Source organism: Herpailurus yagouaroundi, unplaced genomic scaffold (genome assembly GCF_014898765.1).
Source record: "Herpailurus yagouaroundi ecotype Mexico unplaced genomic scaffold, PumYag 188, whole genome shotgun sequence".
NCBI lineage: Eukaryota > Metazoa > Chordata > Mammalia > Carnivora > Felidae > Herpailurus > Herpailurus yagouaroundi.
Genome location: NW_024412419.1, coordinates 34941724 through 34963343, shown reverse-complemented (window position 1 = coordinate 34963343; position 21620 = coordinate 34941724). Strand labels below are relative to the sequence as shown.

Below are 21620 nucleotides of genomic sequence, written 5' to 3'. Positions count from 1 at the left end.
CTGAGGAGCTTTGACTTCGTTCTGTGGGTAATGGGAAGTCTTTGAAGGGTTTAAGCAGGAGAGTTTACATCTCTTCGAGTCACTTCCAGTCCATGATGGAAGTGGCCTTAGAAATCCTTCAGATCCAGCCCCCTTTTTGTAGGGGGTGAAGCTGAGACCCAGGAGGAAATGCTGTTGTCCTTCTTACTACCATTGTCACCAGCTGGTGTTTATCGAGAGCCGATAGACAGCAGCCCCGTCTCTGCCTCTGCTTCCTCTTGCTCAAAACAATGCTCTGGGGAGACTACTGAGACTATCCCCATTTTACAGAGGAGGAAACTGAGGCCCAGAAAGATGACATACTTTGCCTAAGGTCACTTGGCTGGCAAGTCCTGAAGCCAGTATTTGAACAAGGTCTGTCTGGCTTCACAATCTTAATTGTACATGCCACACAAGCTTCCATAATTCATAGCAGGGCTGGAATTTAAACGCAGGCTTTCTGATGTAAGTCTGTACTCAGGCACCAGCTGCGTGTGGCATATAGCAGGTTCACCTGCTTTCTTAAGAGGTGGGCAGCAGACCTCACACCATTGGCCATGTTTCTGCTCACTGTGTGCACTCCTTTGTCATGGCGATGCCTCTGAATTTGCCACCCATATATGTCCTATTCTTTATATATTCTCCTTATATATCTTTCAGGAAGCTTATAACACTGATACGGCCAATGTTAGTGTTCTGAGGAGGACAAGAACTGAAGTCAAGAAAGCTCGGGTGGGGAGTTCTGAGCGGCGGGTTAAACGGCTTTGTGGATTCCCAATCTGTTGGCCTAAGGACACTGGCTCGGGCCCTTCCTGCCCCAGTGGCTGAGCTGGCCTGTCCCTTTTGACATCAGTAGTCCTCAGGACGAGGACCTCCCGGAGCCGGCCACTGTAGGGCCAGCTGTCCCCTGGGACTGGCACCTTTAGGTTTTTAGGGGGCTCGTGGCTGCTGGGCCTGGTGAAGTCCCAGCCACTTGTCATTGCTTCCCAGCTAATGACCTCCTGGCCTGGCCACATCTCAGCTAATTTCTGCAATTAGGGAAGCTTGTTTTCAGAGGCTGAAACAGGAACTTTTCTGAATTAGCTTTTATGGTTCAGAGCCTTTAATTTGAGATTTAAAAAACATCATAGCTCGCCAAAACCAAATAAACTGCAGCTAATGAAATTCGCAGAAGTTCTCAGAGAATGCTTCTTACTGGTGCTCCTGCATGATTTATTGACAGCCGGTTGTAAAAACAATCTTATTAAAGGTCATAATGTTGGGTAAAAAAAAAAAGGCCTTTAATTTATAGCATAATTAGGCTTCCTCCAATAGCTTTGCTTGCCACGCTGTCACTTAGGGCTCTGAGGAAGCACTTGGTGTTTTTCATTATATCACAGCAAAGGAGATCCATGCTCCTAGAGGGCCCACTGACTTTCTCTTTATGGCCCTTTTATTGCTGCTAAAATAGTCAAAACAGGGGGTTGATTAGAGCCGACTGATGCCTACTGATTATGGGAACACCTCTCGTGGGGGGGAAGGGAGAAAAGGTGGGAGGGGGCTCGGGACCTCAGGACATGCCTCCGACGGAAAGGGATGAACTGTGAAAGGAGTGTGAGCAGGCTTCCTGGCTCTTCCCCAGACGCTTGTGGATTGAAGGCTGACCCCAGGCAGGCGGGGCTGGGGTGATAAAAGGCAAGTGGAAGGTGCTAATACCTCGAGGAAGAGACAATCCCAGGGCAGGATGTGTATGGGAATAAGAACCTTAAAAATGCTAATGGCCCCAAGGTGGCGAGCAGGCTGGCGGTGGGTGGTGAAGGAGGCGGCACCAAGGAGCAAAGGTCATGCCTGACGCTGGCCCTGTAGACGGCAAAAGGGAGATTCGGTATTTGTGGGGTGAGGAGGAGAGCGTGTCCTGGTTCCCCCCATCCTTGAGCCCCTCACCGAGGGGTGTTTGGAGCTTGCTCTCCAGGGTTGTGCTTGTGCGATGGGGGCCCCGGGAGGGGTGGGGGGAGTCCCACGATGGGGCACAACATCAGGGATGTGTGATAATGGCCAAATCTGATCAGAGATGCCCTCTCCCCATCCCCCAAGTCTTCTCTCCTTCCCCAAACCTGAGGCTCTTTTTAGGAGCTCAGAGTTGCAGCTCTGACCACAGAAAGCGGCCACAGCCCTACCCCAGCCCACCTTCTCCCCCGCTCTGAGCCCTGATCCCCCACTGCCAGGCCAAGGTCCGTATCCTGGACCTGCCTTAGCTCTGCAGGCTGTGTGTGTGTGTGTGTGTGTGTGTGTGTGTGTGTGTGTGTAGAACGGACTATCCTACTGCTAGTATGGTATGGCCATCATGATAGGGATAGGCATGGGAGCCTGTGCTGTTAGTTTGGTATCCAGTCTGGGCCCTGGTTGTGGTCTGTTGCTGACTGAGCAAGAGAAAGGGCAAGGTGACTGTGTGAGGCTTTGGTCTGCCTCTCCTGAGGCGCCTTTTCTGTCTGCTCTCCCAAATATTGCAGGACCCACCCTGCAGTGCTCCAGGACCCACCCTGTCCCGTCTCATCCTGTCCTGCCCCAGCTCTCATCACTTCTGAGTTTCTCAGCCATTCAGGTTTATCCAGAGTCCTGCATGCAACTGGTGAGTACATCCCTCTTTCCCGGCATTGGTCAACTTTCTGAGGGCCGAGGAACCCCATTTCTGGCTCCTTGAGGCCGAGGGTGGGACCTGTGGTGATGTCACCTAGAGGGGTGGCAGGAGCAGGGAAGGCTCCCCGGCTGGGTGCTGTCTGCCTGTGTCTACCCCAGACGGGGCACAGGGGAGAGCTGAGCTGGGAGACACTTGCTGTAGCACCTGCCAGTTTTCTGACGAGCTCCCTCGGATTTTGTTTTCCCAGTTGTAACTCCAGCCTGAGAGAGAGGGGGTGTCTAGGAGCGGGTCATGGCTCATGCAGTGAACACCGTCGACACCTACCATGTGCCAGGCACTGTGCAGGAAGGTGGGCTTTACCGGAGTGAACTTAGGAAGCATCCAGGCTGAGAGAGGTGAGTGAGTGACATTATATAATTAATTATATTAAATGCCACCTGCTGACTTTTCTCCAGGGGACAAGGGAGCACAAAAGAAGGAGCAGGTGACTGCCTAGTGTGTGCTCATCAGTGACGGCATGTGTGAGAGTGTGTCCGAGGGCATGCGTGTGCGTGTGTAGTCTTTGAGCGTGTAAGTGTATGTCGCTGTGATGTGAGCGTGCAAGCGAGGACATCGGCGTGAGTGATTGTGTGCGTCCGCGAATGTATTTGCGAGGGTGCAGGCACCTGTGTGATGCTGTGGTGTGGGAGTATGGGAGTGGGTGCACACGGGGGGGTGTCAGTGATACACAGAGGAAGCTGGCCTGGGGACCATCGGTAGCCTTTGCAGGAGGTGGAAGTGCCCAGAGGAGGGGTGGTATGTGCCAGGCTGTAACCCCGGGGCCAGCACAGCGCTGCCACGCGGGAGACAACCAGCACGCATCTTCTGAACGGACCCCCACCTCCCTTCCAGTGCAGGGAATAGCATCTGCTCAGTCAGCCTCAGCTGTGCCTTGATTTCTGGTCAGGAGGTCTTGTCCTCTTGGACGAAGAAAGAGAGCAGAAGCTGTTTTCTTCTAGATGTTAGCAACTAAGCCTGGAAGGTAAGAGGACAAATTCTTGAAATGATGAAGTGCTAGTCACATTGCCCCCTTTAAATGACCGTAACCCAAGTCAAGGGGTTGTAGTTAAAGAAAAATTTTTAACGTTTATTTATTTTTGAGACAGAGAGAGACAGAGCATGAATGGGGGAGGGGCAGAGAGAGAGGGAGACACAGAATCAGAAGCAGGCTCCAGGCTCCGAGCCATCAGCCCAGAGCCCGACACGGGGCTCGAACCCACAGACCGCGCGATAGTGACTTGAGCTGAAGTCGGACGCTTAACCGACTGAGCCACCCAGGCGCCCCTAGGGGTTGTAGTTAATTTTAATTCGCTTCTAGAAACTTTTTTAGACTTGCTAAATATTCTCCAATTTTGTCGGGGGGGGGGGGGGGAAGTGTGATTAAAAAAGGAATCTGGCTTTTCCATGCAAACTTGTGCTGTTAGGGTGTAAAACCTGCTTGGGTGGGGTACTGGCACCTGGATCCTGGAATTTCTCCAGACTGCCTCCCCCATCCCCCAACTGGCCTGCCCCAACCTGCAGTTTCTCTTTCTGGCCTTCCCCGCTCCAGCCATCCCGCCCCTGGGCTTTGTGTCTCAGCCTCAGTTATTTGTCTTATTTCCCTGATTGACAGCCCACTTTGGAATCACATTTCCAGACTGACCTCTGCCTTCTCCTACAGAACAGAACTCTGGGACTTAGCTCGGGCCTCATGCTCTGAAACCCCACCTTCCCTGCCCCTCATTCAGGCTCTTAGCCTCTGGGCCATGGGCTGGGCACCCCTAACCAGCCTTCCAGGGTGGGGAGAAGGCCAGACACTAAGTCAGAACGAAACATGCTGGGGTCTCTTTAAAAAAAATCTAGTTTCTCCTTTGGACTCTTCTACTTATCTCCTCTCTCCTTAGAAGCTGGCAGTTATTCAACATTTATAAATTGAAGATAATCCCATTTCCCGATGACTCCTGGCAGCCCAAGGTTTGGGATAGAAGAATTTTCATCCCAGTCTGCTGTTTGCAGAGGAAATAACTAAAATGCCTCTATTTCTCAGCTATGGATTTCTAAGGTCTGATTCTTTCCAAATAGATTTCTGGGCATTAAATCCTTTAATAATGGCAATAGTCTCCTATCAGGTTTTAAACCCGGAGGACAGTTGTTCAAGACACATTTCAAGTTACAAATTGTAGACAGCTGTCGGTCAAGGCCTCCAGATTGTGGAGCAGTGGTGATTTTCTCTCCAGAGACCCTTCCTTTGCTTTGACCTAGGGTGAGGTTGGAATTGGAGTCAAAGTTAGGGCTGAAGGCAGTACAGGATTGATTGGAGGTAAATGTATAGGTTATTTTGTTATTTTATTTGGTATTAGCATAGGGTTAGATGAGTACTGGGCTGGAATTCAGATGGTTGTGGAGTTAGCAAAGAGGATAAGGGTCTGAAAGGGTTTGGGTTAGGATGTGGTTTGCTGTTGGTATTTGGGATTAGGGCTGGGTCAGTTGCTTTGTTGAACTCTTGGAAGCTCATCGGTGGGGCTGAGGATTATGCCACACCTGAATTTCCATGCTCATTGGGACCAAACCCTTGGTCCTGCTATGAAATTTTGGACTGAATAAGATAAGGCCTTCCCCACCAACCCCTCCCCCCTGCCTAGAGTGTTTGGTGTTGAGAGATGTCACATATGAACTCCACAGTAGCCTCCACTGAAGCCTGGTAAAACCCAATGTTGGGGTGTATCTCTTTTGGCTCTTGTGAAGGCAGGAGGGCAGGTAGAGGCAGGGGGCCCTGATGTTTGTTTGTCTTCTTGTCTACCCCAGGCAGCTGGGGTAGGACCGTGGAACTCTGGCTTAGGACCTGAGGCACAGAGTCAGCTGGCTGAGTTCTAGGGGCCCCTGTGGCCAGAAACACATCCTACCTGCTCTGGCACCTGGTGTCCAGCTGACCAGTTTTCTCCCATTTTGATCACTTTGAAGAAGTACCTGGGAATGGCAATCATTTGGTTCTGTTCCTCTGCCCCCGCAAGGCAATAAGCAGACATCATTCTAGTGCCTTTATGGGCTATTTCTGTGAAAGGGTACCAGGCAAACAGGTAAAGAGCCCACATGCCCCCCCACACACTGCCGAGCCATCGGCAGACATCATCTGGGTCTGAATGCTGTCCCTTTTGTTTCTGCTCTTGCCGAGGCCACCATATCCCGTATTCTAGCATGCTGACATGGCCCTAAAACCAACCGCCACATGCCTCTACAGCTTTGTTCCTGATGCTTATTGGCCTGGAATGCCCTCTTCCCCACTCTTCTCTCCAGGTACCTGGAGAGTCCCCTCATCTTCCAAGATGCAACCCTTGTGACATTCTGTTGCACTTACTTATGGATTTATGGATTAAATACAGGAACAGTGTCTTATTCACACCATCTGCCCAGCACCTTGTCCAGGGGCTGGAAAAGAGTGGACACAAAATCAGTGCTTGTTGAAAGAATGAAGAGCAGGGAAGACCAGGCCATCAGGCTGATGAGTTATACTGGTTTTATTAAGACTTAGGCCATTTACAGAGCACCCTCAACTCCTCCCTAGCTGAATTCCATCCGTCTTTTTCCTTCCTGGACACCATAACTTTATCTTTCTGAAAATATAAGTGTCACTTCCCTGACCTTCTCTCCATTGTGGTGGCTTAGAGATGATGCAAATCCTTTGACATTTGTCCCATTGAGAAATGGGGTCCCATCCCCCTCCCTTGACTCTGGGCTGGCTCTGGTGACTTGTTTGGCCAACAGCATGCATTGGGAGTCAATGTCTGGAATTTCCAAGGTAGGTCATCAATTTCCCAAAGCTCCCATTTTGGTCTCTTGGGACACTCTCTGAGCCACCATGTAAAAAGTCCAGTCACTCTTAGAACATGCTGGTGAAGCCACTAGATCAATAGTCTCAGCTGAATCCAGTCCCAGCCAGCAAATAATCAGAAATGTGGGCAAAGCCATCTTGGACCCTTCAGACCAGACCAGACCATCTGTTGGCTGATGCCACTGAATGACCTCCATGAACACCTGCTATCCAGAACCACATGCAGCTTCCTGAACAGACCAGGGCTTACCTGCACTTGGGCCTGTGTATATTATATGTTTTCCCTCCAGTGGGTCATCTCCTTCCCAGGTTTGCTCTGCTAACTGCTGCCTTGTTCTCAAGACTCCTCAACCATCACCTCCTCATGGAAATCACAATCTGGGTTGGGGCCCTTTTTCTGGGCTCCTGTAACCACCCCCACCCCCCCCGCCATGCCTCCCTCTCTGTGGCAGCACAGTCACAGTGCACTGTAACTGTGTACTTGTTTCTTTTGCTTCTGGTTCCTGAGTTTTGCAGGAAACAGTGTCTTTCATCCCCTCGGTTTCTTCATTTAGAAGTTTTTGATAAACGTTTGTTGATTGAAAAGTTAATAATTCTAGCTTGATAATGCTTGCAAATTTAGTAAGCATGCCAGCAATATTCTCATGCACATCACTAATAAAAAGTTTGAACAAGGGCACCTGGCTGGCTCAGTTGGTGGAGCATGTGACTCTTGATCTTGGAGTGATGAGTTCGAGCCCTACACTGGGTGTAGAGATTACTTAAATAAATAAATAAATCTTAAAAAATAAAAAAATAAATAAAAAGTTTGAACAGAGGGAAACAAGGGTGAATCCTGAAGCTGTTTATATCTTCAAAATATCCATACCATTTCTTCTTGTCTATAATGAGCAATTTCACCAAGAGCTTGAAGCAATATAGATAAATAATGTCAAATTCCTTCTCCTAATCTGGCAGGAGTGGAAAGTCTATGAAAAAGAGTGAAATATGGGCGCCTGGGTGGCTCAGTCAGTTGAACATCTGACTCTTGATTTCTGCTCAGGTCATCATCCCAGGGTTGTGGGATCGAGCCCTGTGTCAGGCTCTGCGTGGAGCAGGAGCCTGCTTAGTTCTCTCTCTCTTCCTCTGTCCCTCTCCCCAGCTTGTGCTCTCTCTGTCTTCTCTAAAATAAAATTTTAAAAAAGAGTGAAATTAACTTGGCAGGACAGAGGAGCCTTAGGGAACCCACCCTGCTCCCAGAGATCCTGGCCTTCCTTTCCAAGAACCCCAACTGCTCTTTGAAAGACGTCCCATCTCCAGTCTGTCTCCCGTGATTTTCCCATTACATTCAAGCCCTATTCATCATTTCTCAAAGAATGTCTGGGGATTTCCAAATCCAAAGGGATTCCTTTTGGTTTGAGTGTTATGCTCAGAAACTGTCCATCCCTTCCCAGGAAGGGATACAAAGAGCTCATAAATCACACCCTGTTCCCACAGCCAAGCTCTGGGCATCTCTTTATACCTTCTGATGGAGAGAGAAGCATTTTGGAAAAAGCAATGTAAAGAGTGGGGGTGGGGGTGGGGCAGTGAGAACTCGAGGAAGGAACAGACCTTGAACAGACCCCTTTTCCCATGTCCTCAGTTTCCCCACCTGTGGACAGAGGGGATTGGAAGAGTCCAAGGGTTAAGCAATTTTTCCTGAAAGAAAATCTTTGGTCAGTAGCTTTTAACCATTTTAGGGGTCACCAACTTCTCTGGGAAGCTGATGGCACGTGGAAACTTGTCCTGGAAATTTACACACACACACACACACACACAAATACACACATATGTGCTCAAAGTCTGTGCCAGAATTTTGCCCGAGATGGATAATCCAGTTACCAGTATTGATCTCTTCTGTTTTCAAAAGTCCTAACTATATCTGCTCAGCTACAGAAATGCAGCATCTCTCCCAACCTGCATGATACACTGAAGTTACAGGACTATTTCATCCATAGGTTCTTATGAGTCCCTGGATGTTACAGGTGAGCTGACAGATCTCCATTTAGAGAAGCCTCAGACTTTCAGGACCTCTTCATGTAACTTCAGCTTTTAACTCAGTTTACAAATATTTATTCTTTCTTATTTGATAAATCTTGCCGAGAATATGAAAGTAAGTTTGGATTTGCCATACTCACTTCTCTTCCACGGCCATTGACATCACTGCTCTGCCCTAAGTATATCCTCAAGAGTGGGTCCACACCTTCCTTCCTGTTCTTGGTCTAATTAAAGGGGCCCTTTGTGAGCTCCTAGGATTTTTTTTTCTTCCTTGTCTTAATACTTTCTGTGCTCTTGCCTTCCTAGAACTCTTCAAATTTGTCAGAGTTGCTTTCCTTCTAGAAACTGAGCCCACTGGAAAGCTGGTTGGCTGTGCATTTTTAGATCTCAGGGAAAGTCCTTCTTGCTGGAGGCTGACCTCGAGGTGATTACCAGGAAGCTCAGAAGTTGAGCTCAGAGCCCCCTTCTTGTACAACTCCTTCCAGGGACCCAGGGGCGGGAACTCTACTAGTGCATCCATGGGATGATATGTTCCAGTAAAGTTACAAGCATCATGTATTTTAACCATGGTTGCTAAGAAGTCTGCCTCCTTCCGCTCTGATTGCCTTGCCTTCACATTTTTGCTTGTGTTGAATGGCCTTGGAGGGGTGAGAAGGTTTGTTGAGACCCAGTTAATGGGAAGCTGAGTCCAGCACGTGTTGAGTCTGGGTTTAGTGAGATGTGTGTATGAGGCTTCCGGTCACTCGCATGTGTAGTTAAATTATTGTCAGCCATCCACAGGGGGAAGGGCTTCCGGGGGCTTCTCTGCAGCACACTGTGCTGACTTAACCGGCACCTTGAGGTGCATGGCTGGAGACCGTGAACGTGTCTTATGGCAGCCCCACAGGAAATGTTTGGGGAGTAGAGGAGAAACAAAGTTTGGAATGTATGGAACCTGTATTAGTTTTCTAGCTGCTCTAACAAAGGGCCGCACGCTGGATGGCTTGAAACAGCAGAAATGTATTCTCTCAGCTCTGGGGGCCAGGGGGCTGACCGTCCCTCCAGATACTCTAGGGAAGAATTCTTCTTGGACTTCTGTGTCTCTTTCAGCTCTTGGTGCTCCTTGGCGTGTGGCTGCGTCGCTCCATTTTCTGCCTCTCTCTTCACATGGCCTCCTCTGTGTCCCTGCCTTTTCCTTTCCTGTTGCTTTATAAGGACACTTGTCATTGGATTTAGGGCCCATCAGGATAATCCAGGATGATCTCAAGATTTAAAACAAATTTTTTTAAGTTTATTTATTTATTTTGAGAGAGACAGAGGCAGTGCGAGTGGGGAGGAGGGGCTGAGAGAGATGGAGAGAGAGAGAGAGAGAGAGAGAGAGAGAGAGAGAGAGAGAGAGAGAATCCTAAACAGGCTCCACACACTGTCAGCACAGAGCTTGATGTGGGGCTCGAACCCATGAACCATGAGATCATGACCTGAACCGAAACCAAGAGTTGGAGGCTCAACCGACTGAGCCACCCAGGCGCCCCTCAAGATCTTTAATTTAACACCTGCAAAGACATTTCCTTTAAATAAGGTCAAATTCACAGGTTCAGGGGGTTAGCACAAGGACATATCTTTTTAGGAGTCACCAGGCAACTTGCTGCAGACCCAGCGGCTAGTCTAGCAAATAATTTTGCATTCTTCAGAAAGGTAAAGCTGTGAGAATTTTGTTCTCATCAGTGCCAAGTCACAGGGAAAATTCTCTCCTGCCAGGAATACACTCAATAGTAAATGCACCATACATTTTTCTTTTCTTTTTTCTGAGAAATGTGACTTAATCAGAATTCCTGTGTGTACAGAGCACACATTTGCAGCAGTGCTCCAAATAGCTAGAATGCTCGTCTGTAGAGTCGTAGGTTTGTGATTCTCATCACTGAATCATTATTTAAATGTCTTGTTTAATACTGACATCAGTGAGTTGCTACAACACTCATGATTAACCACTATAGTAAGAAAATCAACAACCTGGCTCATTGATACTATCAAGTCAAAGGACGTTTAGAATGAGTCTCTGTACAAGAGAACTTGACATGCCACGAAATACCATAGCTTCTAGACGAAAGGATCTTGATAGTGGTTTTCCCGAATATGACAATAATCCTAAAAATTTATGTGACATTACCAATATCGAGTTATGAAGCTGAATTTTTTTCTAAACCATCAATAATAAAAAACAAATTTTGATTAGCCATGCTGGGGGAAAGACTGAGTTACTTTTCTGTGCTCTCTATAGGAGATAATGCCACAAAACCTTTGATGTAAGAGGAAGCAATCAAAAAATACACACACACACACACACACACACACACACACACACACACATACAAAACCTAAAATACTTTTCCTAAAAGTATTCTAGGGGTGTATCGAGCAATTAATTAATAAATGTATGTTATTTTTCTGGGTTTTGTGATTGTGGTGTTTATCAGCATAAAATTTTTTCAAAATTTTAGTGTGAATGATTTTCTCATTTTAAATAAACATACAGTTTTGTATCTAATTTGTAATCATAAATTTATAAATTTGCCTTCTTAAAGGGTCATGGCTCCTCAAGTTATACCAGTCTTAGGATCATGTCATGGAACCTGGTTCACCCCTTGGTTTGAGCCCTTCACTTTGAGTGTCTTGAGTAGCCTTTGTCTTTCCTTTTTTTAATGCTTATTTAGTTATTTTGAGAGGGTGAGAGATAGAGCATGAGCACCAGCAGGGTAGGGGCAGAGAGAGAGAGAAAGAAAGAGAGAGAGAGAGGGAAAGAGAGAATCCTAAGCAGACTCTGGGCCGTCAGTGTGGAGCCCTACATGGGGCTTGATCCCACAAACTGTGAGATCATGACCTGAGCTGAAATTAAGAGTCCGATGCTTAACCGACTGAGCCACCCAGGAGGCCCAGGCCTTTGTCTTTCTTGTATCTCCTAGCTTGCCTTCTCCCCTGGCCCACATACTTGTTCAGATTGCTCCCAACCCAAGGACACTTGTGTCTCTGTGGTTAGTCTTTCAGTGGCACTTCTGCCTCTTTCCTCTTGCTGCCAAGGAGATGGTTGATGACTCTGCTCTTGTATCCTCGATGCTGCTGCCACCATCTTTGCAGGGTCACCAACATCTCCTTACTGACTGCAGTATTCTGGGCAGCTTGATCAGGTTCAGTGGCTTGATCAGCATGCAGTGGCTCCCCCCGGTCCTAGCAAGTGGTTCTGGAGTGTGCTTAGATCTCTTACATATACCTCAAGTAGTCTATGTTGAGCATCATTTCCCCAAATGGTCCTAGTACGCAGGAGGTCCTAGTACTCCTGGTCCTAGTACGCAGGAGGGCCAGAGAAGGGTAGTGAGTAGGCATTGAATGCCAACTACGTTCTAGTCCCTCTGTTGGGTATTTTTATACATTTCATTTATTATTATATACCTTTACTTAATCCTTACAGCAACCCGGAATTATAGATTATATCAATTGCACTCTTATAACCAATCAGAATCCACTCAGTTGGGAAATAGATGTTTTAGGAACTTGCTCAAGATTTCACTATTAACTGGCACTAAAGCTATATTTAGTCAAGGCTTGTCTGTTTCTATTTCAAGTCCACACTGTCTACTAAACTCTTCTGTTTCTGGGTTACTGTGGAGCAGGGGGACACAATTATTTCTCATATAGAACTGAACTGAGAGGGTCTTCCTCTTGAAGTTCTGTCTTCCATGGACTGTGGCGATACTCCACTGTCCCGATTCTTCTCTGTCTCCTTTCCTGCTGCCCTCCCCAGCGTCTTACCCTTGAGTTCTGTCCTCACTCATCTTCTCTCTGCTCTCTCTCTTGCCCATGTCATCTGGTCATGCAGCTGCAACAGTCACTTCTCGAGGACGACATCACATATAAAATTGTTAGTTCGTTGTCTAGTCCCAGCCACGGTCTTGTTTCTACTAGATTGCACCAGAAGAGGGTTCTGCTAGGATTTCTATCTCAGTTAACCATCATCTTCTTCTTTCCTTTCCAAACCATCTTCTCTTGAGTTCCCTTCTTCCTACTCACGTAAATTTTCACCCAGGGGAAGGCTGTCATCTTTGTCTTTTTCCTGTCCCTCACTCCTTTTAGTCTGTCCAACAAACATTATTATGTATTTCCTATGTACCCGTCACCGCACTAGGTGCTAGAAATTCACTGGAAATTCACTTGTTCAAGATAGACAGAGCCCCTACCTCAGGGAGCATATGCCGTAGTCTTAATTTGTTGATTCCAGCTTTCCTGTGTCTCAACCTTTGCCTTGTCATTGCCATTTTCCTGCTTCAGGTCCTGGCTGGTCCAGCCCTGGACTATGGCCATTGCCTCTAGCCTGTTCTTACTGACTCTGGTCCCCATGCAGCCCCTACTCCCCCTGCTCTTTAAGGAATCCATAACAAATAATAACTTCATCCTCTGTGCTGAGAAGGGCTGAGCACATTTGTCTCTTTTATGGTTCCTTGGGAAATCTCTAGCCCCTGGATGAGACCCGGAACTCCTTCTGGCTTTGTCAGTAGACATCCACTAGCCACTTCTGTGGATTATTTCTTCATCCATCTCATGGGGAGTCTGGTGAGCTTCAGTGCTCAAGGGTTACACTGGCCCTGTGCACTGGCTCATTCGAAAGGATCCTGAATAAATATCTTCCTCCAACCATCTCTCTCTAGCAGAATTCTCCCTATCCTTTGAGGCCTTGTTCAAGTGCCTGGCCCATTGTGAAGTCTTTCCAGATGAACTTCATGCCCAACCGAATGCCATTTTCCACTTACAGAGCTTTCTCTTGGTGCCCCCTTTGGGGGGTGGGGCATGTACCGTGCTTTGCCTCGCAATGTACAATTATGTCTTCCACAAGCTGGCAAACTTCTTGAGGGCAGGGGCTGCACTCTGCTTATTTTTAACCTTCTGGCTACCTAGCACAGTGCCTTGCTCGTAACAGCTGTTAAATAGATGTTGGCTGAATTAAATGTATTTTCAGTTGCTCTCCCTGTCTTTCCATTTTCCATCCTTGCCTCTACTCGCTGCTCCTTTTTCTTTCTTTTTTTTTTTTCTCTCTTTTTAAAAGTTTATTTATTTATTTTGAGAGAGAGAGACAGGGAGGGAAAGAGGGAGAGAGAATCCCAAGCAGCGTCAAGAGAATCCACTGCACTGTCAGTGCAGAGCCCAGTGTGGGGCTCGATCCCATGAACTGTGAAGCCAGGACCTGAGCTGAAATCAAGAGTCGGATGCTTAACCAACTGAGCCACCCAGGCGCCCCTCTTTTTCTTTTTAAAGTAAACTCTGCGTCCAATGTAGGGCTTGAACTCATGACCACAAGATCAAGAGCCGCCCACTCTATTGACTGAGCCAGGCAGGTGCTCCAGCATCCTTCTTCTTGCTTTTGCCCTGGTGCCATTCTGCCTGTTTCTTCTCACATTCCCAGAACACTGGCTCTAAGAGAAATTTTGATTCCAAGTCCAGTGTTTCCTATACTAGACTGATCATCGGAAATACCTGCTAGCTTTAAAACACCATTTTTATTTAAAAATTATATTGGGTATATCATATGAACAGTAAAGGGTACAAAGCTTAAGTGTGCAGCTGGATAAATTTTCGTACCCTTGTAGCTACCACTCATATCAGAATATGGAGCATCTCAAATATTCAGAATACATTTTCATGGATGCTCCAAGTTGAGATATATATATATATATATATATATGTATATATATATATATAAAGTCTTTTGTGTCTGCTTCCTTTATTTCCAAATTTTGTCTGTGAGATTCATGCATGCTGTTGTGTATATCTGTAGTTTATTCTTTTTATTGTGGGATAGTATTCCATGGTACAAGTCTAGCACCATATATTTATCCATGCTACTGTATCGGTGGACATTGGGATCATTTCCAGTTTTTGACTCTTACGAATAAAACTGCTATGAACATTCTTATACATTTTTGTGGTGGACATATGCTATATTATTCAGAGTTCTCTGGAGAAACAGAGCCAGTAGTGTGTGTGTGTGTGTGTGTGTGTGTGTGTGTGTAGAGAAGGAGAGACTTATTATAAGGAATCGACTCACATGAGAAGTCCCAGGATCTGTGTTTTGCAAGCTGGAGACCCAGGAGAACCGAACCAATGGTGAGTTCAGAGACCGGAGGACTGAGAACCAGGAGAGCTGAATGCTGGTGGGCTCAAGACCCAGAAAGAACTGATGTTTCAGTTTGCATCCAGACGCCCCAAAGAATCGATGCCCTCTGGTTCAGTGCAGTCAGACAGGAGGGGTTCCTTGTTACTCAGCCTTTTTATTCTAGTCAGGTCTTCAGTTGATTGGCTGAGCCTCACCCATATCAGGGGAGGCAATCTGCTTTACTCAGCCTACTGATTCAAAAGTTAATCTGAGCCAGAAACACCCTCACAGACACACCCAGAAAAATATTTGACCAAATGTTTGGGCATCCCTTGGCCCGGTGAAGTTGACACCTAAAATAAGCCACTACATATGCACTCATTTTTGTGGGGGTGTACATATTCATAGAATCAGAATATGTTTAGCTTTAAGAGACAGTTTTCCGCTGTGATGGTACCAATTTACACTGTACCAATTTTTTTTTTTTCCAGTAACAACTTCCCACGAGCAAGCTGTTAGTGTTCTACTTCCTCTACAATCTTACCAGCACTTGGTATGGTCAGACTTTTTCATTTTAGCCTTCACGGCAGTTGTGTAGTGGTCTCAGTGATGTGCTGGAACCAGCCTGTGTGGCTTGTAAACGTCCATTGTCTACATCGCTTCCTCATTATGCGATCAGCGAAGTCACTTTGGCGGCTTAACGTCAGCCCTCATGGGAGTATTGACGCCAAAGAAAAGCTTTAATTCCTGGAAAGTTGCTTGTTGAATACCAGAGTGCTACTGGTGATCGTATGTCGCTGTGGTTTTAATTTACCTTTCCCTGATGAGTTATGAGTCAAGCTTTTCATATGTATATGGTCGTTCATTTATCTTCATTGGTGAAGTGTCTGTGTCTTTTTTTACCTAAAAAAAAAAAATCGGTTGTTGATTTTTAATTGTTCTTGTTGATTTGTAGGACTGTCTTCATATATGCTGGTCCTAGATCTTTGTAGAATATATATATTGAAAATATCTTCTCCCAGTCTGTTGGTTGACTTTTCATTCTCTTTTAATGAATGGACATTTATAGTTTAAAGGACGGTGTATCAGCTTCTCTTTCATGGATAAGTGTTTTTTATGTTCTCTGTAAGAAATCCTTACCCCAGTCACTTTTAAAAAATACAGTTTGGGGTTCAGTGAATTAGTTTTTTGAGCATGGGATGCAAGGATCTGTATATTTTAAAGCTCCCTTAAGTGCACATGGCTTTTAAACACATTAAGTTTTCTAACCTTATTTGCAATGAGTGAAATGCGAGGTATAACCACACCGTAATGCCATTTTTCTCATCTATCACATTAATGTAAATCAAAAAGTTGTATAACACACAGTGTTCGCCTAAGATGGGAGGCACTCTCATGCATTGTCGGCATCTGTGTAAATAAGAACAGCGTTTATAAAGAGCAGTTTAGCAATATCCATTGGAATCAAATGAATGCACATGCCCTTTGGTCTGCCTGGTGATTCTGCTTCTAGGAACATACCTTACTGGTACTCAGAAATGTGTACAAAGAAATAGGTTACTTGGATATTTGGTACAGTGTTATTTGTAATAGGAAAAGACGGGAAATGACCTAAATATCCATCAAGAGCCATGCAATGGAATACTAACCAGTCAGTAAAAAGGAGATAGTTCTATACGTACAAAAGTAAGTGGAGTGACTTACAAGCTATATAGTTAAATGTAAAAAGGACGTTGTAGAACAATGTGTTTAATTTCTTACCGAGTGTTTGAAAATGGATAGTTTATAAGCATATGTATGTATAGGTGTGTGCCCATACCTATACATGCTAGTGTATTCAAATATATTTATTGAAGGAAACAAGAAATTCAGCTACAAAAATAAAAATTAAAACTCCTCTTCAAACATTAAAAAAAAAATTCAGCCACAGTGGCAGGCACTGTGGGTGTTGAATCCAATATATACCTCTTCTGTGTATTGGCCTTTATAGACCGTGGGCATGTGTTACTTTTATATTTTTAGAGGCCCCTCCCCCCTTCCCTGATCCCGGCGATTTGGATGATCATCATATCTCTCATGTAAGGAGACTGGGCCCAGGGAGTTTGGGTCCAAGCACGGATTGCTCAGAACTGCTTCCTGAGAGTCAGTCATGCCCCCACCCTCACTTCCCTCTCTTCCCACACAGCTTGGCCTCTGGCTCACAGAACCAGTCTGTCCTGCACCATTTCTGTCTTCTGCCCAGGACCCTACAGCAAGCCACGAGCCAGACGCCCCCTCTGAGGGTCTGGGTGGGAGGGAGAAGCAGCCCCACGTGCTGGCCACCCGTCCCTCCCGCTCTCCCCAAGGGTGATCTATGGCTTGTCAGAGGTGTGGGTTCTCGCCACTTGCTGAATAGAAAGCTTCTTTGTTCTTGGGAGTGAAAATAACCCTAAGATAAATGTTGGGGCTGGAAGAGCCCAGGGAATGTTAGGCTCCAGCTGCCCTAAGGCTCCTCCCTGGAGCAGAAGGTCTGAGGTTAGGGGAGACAGAAGTTGGTTCCGGAGGGAGTATCATGGCCAGGGTCTTCTGGGGATTGTGAGCAGTGGTGAAAGGTGGCCATGGGCTCTTCTCAGATTCAACCCAGCTCCCAATACCTGCCTGAAAATTACTGCCATCGTGGGTAACCTCCTAACAACCCACAAAAACTTCCTACCCCTTGTCACTTGTTGATTATGACATGACCAATCTCCCCATAACTCTCTTATTCCTCCTCACCCGAAGGCTGTCCCCTGTGCCTGTACAAAAACTCCCCTTTATCTTCATAAACCTGTTTGTTTTCCCATCCCCTTGCCTTTCTACTTGCCCCTCCACAGAACTGGATGTTCTCTGGAGCCTGCATTTCGTTTCTCTGGCTGTTGCTGAGAAAAGGAGGGACCCAGCTCTGCACCTGGCCACTGCAAACCCCATAAAGTTCATGGTATGACTCTTCCATGGACCATAACCTCCTCCCATCCCTAATCTGGCCCAGGCAGGACTGAGTTGGAGGATGCTGGATCTGCCAGGAGAGGAGAAAGGGGAGGGGAAGATTGTTTCAGGCTGTTAATAGTCTCGAAAGAAAGCCCGAAGACAAGATTGGAGTCTGTTTATTTTTCAGTCCCATTCCTAAGGTTCTAGAGAAAATATTTTTAACTTGGAACCTTGAGAGGTGGCCTAAGACCTTTCAAGCACCCCAGAGGGACAAGGGTGAGAATAGCATCAGAGTCCTCCAGGAAAGTCAAGGGCTGTGGTCCCCCTACCGAAACCCCAGTCCTGGCTCAGAAAAGTGGAATCTGGGCCGGGGTGGGGGCGGGGTGAGGGGGCTCCGAAGTTGCAGCCACAGAAAGGACTTTAGAGAACAACCTACAGCCCAGTTCCTCCCTTTTGATAAGCCTGGTTTGTCTGGCTGATGCCTGAGGGGAAGGAGTGGGAGGGGCCAAGCAGTGGGAGGGGCCAGGAGGAGAAAGAGGATGAAACCCAGGAAGCCAATAGGACACCATCAGTCCAACTCTATCTTCTGGGTGAGAAAATAGAGGCAGAGAGAAGCTTGGGACCACGTCTCCAAGACAGCGACGAAGCAGCCTCTCTCCTGGTGCCTATGCTTTTGTTTGTTCTTGCTGGCACCTTGCTGGGGTCTGATGGAGTGGGTGGCTTTGGGACTGTCTGGACCTTAAGGACAAGCAGCACAAGATGATAAGAGGAACCCTCCCCACAGTGGGGGCTGGCACCCCCGCTCTGGCCCAGTGTGCTACAAGGCCTCCTACACCAGTGCCTCCTGAAGGCAGAAAGTGCCTCCTTGGATCTCTTCTCCCCACCACCCCCAACACTTTATCAGCTTTGTCTCTCTCTGGCTCTGCTTGTCTGAATTAGATAAGTTTTGGATGAATCGTAGCTTGGGGTTTGTGGAAAAGAATGGAAGAGGAAAACAGATGGGGATGGGAATGCCCGTGTATCTAATCGTATAGGTCAGACTCTGGGGTAGGAGCCTATGTTCCTAGTTAGGGCTCATAACAGCTCCTTGGCGTAGATCTTCTTGCTTCGCTTTCACCCAGTCTTCCTGAAGTTCAGTGACTTGCCCAAGGCCACAGGGATCGTAGCAGTGGGTGGGAGACCGTGAGGCCAGCTAGCTGTGTCTGGCTGTGGATGGATGATGCATTGCCATCAGGACAATGCTGCCCTAATGTGTGCTGAATGCTTCCTGGCTCTGTGCATGAAGGCTGGGGTTCAATGAGAACTTCGGGCCTGAGGTCACTTCTGGGAAGGGTGTTAGAGGAGCACCCAGTTCTGGGGATGCAGCCTTAACAAGTCAATCAAAGCGTTCCTAGAAGCATCAGCCAAATTCCCCAGAGACTCTTGAGGGGTGGGCTGCCCCACCCTTGACCTCTGCAGCCTCCTCCCACATGCAATGACCTAGGCCAAGATTTCCCAGCTACTGCTGATGCCCTGGTCTGGCGAAGAGCTGGCTTTATGCTTAGTTGTTTAATAATCTGTGAAGAAATCAATACATTCCCACCTCTTCCCCTGGATTCAACCAGCATGGATTATAATCACATCTGTGCTATTTGCCCATGCTGAGCAGAGGCGTGGAGGTAGGCTGGGAGCTTCAAGTTAAACTTTTCTAGACTAATAAACTGTTTCTCCCATTACAACTTGACTGCCCTCGCCTTTCCTGGCCAGCCCCTCCAGGACTCCCCCTCACCCCCCCAGCTTTCTTTCTTTCACTGACGCTGACATCACACTCACATTTTCCAAAAATTCCCCAAATTACCCATAGTCTTCTTAGCTCCCGCTGTTGTCTGGAATTACACATCCCAGACTGCACCCTGTCAATCCCTCCACCCTCACCCCAGAGCATCAGGACTCGCCAGCAGTGGGGAGTCCTGGGTCCCCTGGCTCAGCCCGGCCTGGCAGTGAAGCAGAATGGGGTCTGACCCAGTGAGGAGCTTTTCCCCTCACCAGGTCCAGTGGGATAAACAGACTACTGGGAGAAGCTGTGTGTGTGTGTGTGTGTGTGTGTGTGTGTATGAGGGAGCTGGCTGGCTGGCTCTGAAAGGCCTTGTTATACAGGAATGGCCTGGGCCTTTCTGAAGCCCCGCTAGATGGGGTTGGAAGGCACACTGTTCAGTGGGAAAAACCTGGGGTTTGGAGTCAGAAGACCCAGCTTCCAGTTCTGATTCTGCTACTCAAGGGTTCTGTGCTCTTGCACTGGCCATGTAGCTTCCTGCCTTGGTGCTCTCCTTTATAAACTGGGGCTCTGTGTATTTTCCAAAAGGGCCATAGCAGTATTTCTAGTGCCACATGCTCTTCCACAACCTTACCACTTTCCATTAAGAGACAGGGTCTGTGTCCTTTTGCCTTGAACCTAGGCAGGTCTCTGGGGCTGCCGCAACAAATAGGATGTCTCAGAAATGACATTGTGTGGCTTCCTAGGCTGGGTCATAAGAGGCATGTGGCTTCCACTGGCTGGCTCTTTCTCTCTCTGTCCGTTTCTCTGTCTCTGTCTGTTTCTCGCACTGGAGCTCAGCTGCCATGCCGTGAGGAAGCACAGGCCACATGGAGAGGGCACTCATCTGTCAATTCCGGCTGAGAGTCCTAGCCAAGGTCTCAGCCAACAGCACAGGCGGACGTGGGAGCGAAAGTGATTCCGACCCTCAGCCTTCAAGCTGCCCCACCCAGGTGGTAGTGAATGAAGTAGCGAGGAAGGGCTTCTCTGCTGAGCCCTGCCCACCTTGCAAATTTGCGAACAAAAGTAACGCTATCGTTTTAAGTCATTCACCGAGTTTGGGGGTGGTTTGTCATACGGCACTGGATGTCTGCATGCAGGATCATAATGTAATGTGAGGCTTAGATGAAGAGATGCACTTGGCAGTGCCTTATGGAGCCCTGTATAAGTGTAGCACACTGTGTGCATCACTGCTGTTCAAGCACTGCCCTGTCTTGGATGTCAGTGTCTATGATGTGGCAAGAGCTGGGTTAGATGCTTCCGCATATCCCCTCCTGTAGTCCTTACAGCCACCTCGCCTCTCCAGACTAGCTCCGGCAGGTCTGAATTGGTCATTGTAATGGCTAAATTAGGCTGGCGTTATTATTTTCACCAATTTGCAAATGGGCAGAGACACAGCTAGTTTAAGTTCAGGAGGAACTGGAATTTGAATCCAGGTCTGGTTAACTGCCAGGTTGGTACTCCTCTTTCCCTAGGAGCTAGAGGTGGGCAGTCCCCTCAAGAAAATGGGGACACTAGGATATCTCAGCAGATCCTGACCTGGGAAAATCCTTCTGTTGGATTTATTTAAATTTTTTTTAATCTTAAAATTAAAAAAAAGTTTTTTAAATGTTTTGTTTGTTTTTGAGAGACAGAGAGAGACAGAGCATGAGTGAGGGAGGGGCAGAGAGAGAGGGAGGCACTGAATCTGAAGCAGGCTCCAGGCTCTGAGCTGTCAGCACAGAGCCTGACACGGGGCTTGAACCCACAAATCGCGAGATCATGACCTGAGCCGAACTCGGAAGCTTAACGACTGAGCTACCCAGGGGCCCCATAATCTTAAAAATTTTTTAAAGTAATCTCTGCACCCAATGTGGGGCTTGAACTCATGACCCTGAGATCAAGAGTCACAGGCTCCACTGACTGAGCCAGCCAGGCGCCCCACTGCTGGCTTCATTTAATTTTACTTGCATTTCAACAAGCAGAGACTGAGCGCCTAAAATGGGACTGTGTGTTAGGTAAGACCTGGATGCACAAGACACAGAACCCCTTATTGGGGAGCTCATAGTCTCTGGGGAAAACAGATACCTTGGGCAGGCTGCTCGCCACCTCTAAGCCTCAGTTATGCCATCTGTGAAATGGGGATAATTAGAGAACCCATCTCAGAGGGTTATTGTGAAAATTATACAGTATATAATTCTACTTAAAGCATCTTGTATGTAGAAAGTGCTCAACAAATATTAACTTTTATTAAGAAAATTTTGCAATATAATGAGATATATGACAA

The 21620-nt window shown here is 47.2% G+C and overlaps 2 long non-coding RNA genes across 4 annotated transcripts in view; one reads left to right on the top strand and one right to left on the bottom strand.

Moving 5' to 3' along the window:
- The window catches only part of LOC121044387 (uncharacterized), a 44694-nt gene extending 26967 nt beyond the window's left edge, over window positions 1-17727 (top strand). For 2 of the 3 annotated variants that reach the window (XR_005797283.1, XR_005797284.1), the window contains exons 2-3: window positions 2883-3030; window positions 17469-17727. This is a non-coding gene — a long non-coding RNA (uncharacterized LOC121044387). Of the gene's footprint in view, window positions 1-2307; window positions 2627-2882; window positions 3031-17468 lie in introns of those variants that run through there. The other variant, XR_005797285.1, reaches the window with a different exon arrangement.
- LOC121044386 (uncharacterized) lies at window positions 1431-15845 on the bottom strand. The gene is made up of 3 exons (XR_005797282.1): window positions 15161-15845; window positions 3516-3649; window positions 1431-1857 (listed from the first exon to the last, which is right to left on the bottom strand). It is a non-coding gene; the product is annotated as an uncharacterized LOC121044386 (long non-coding RNA).
- Window positions 17728-21620: the final 3893 nt, after the last annotated feature.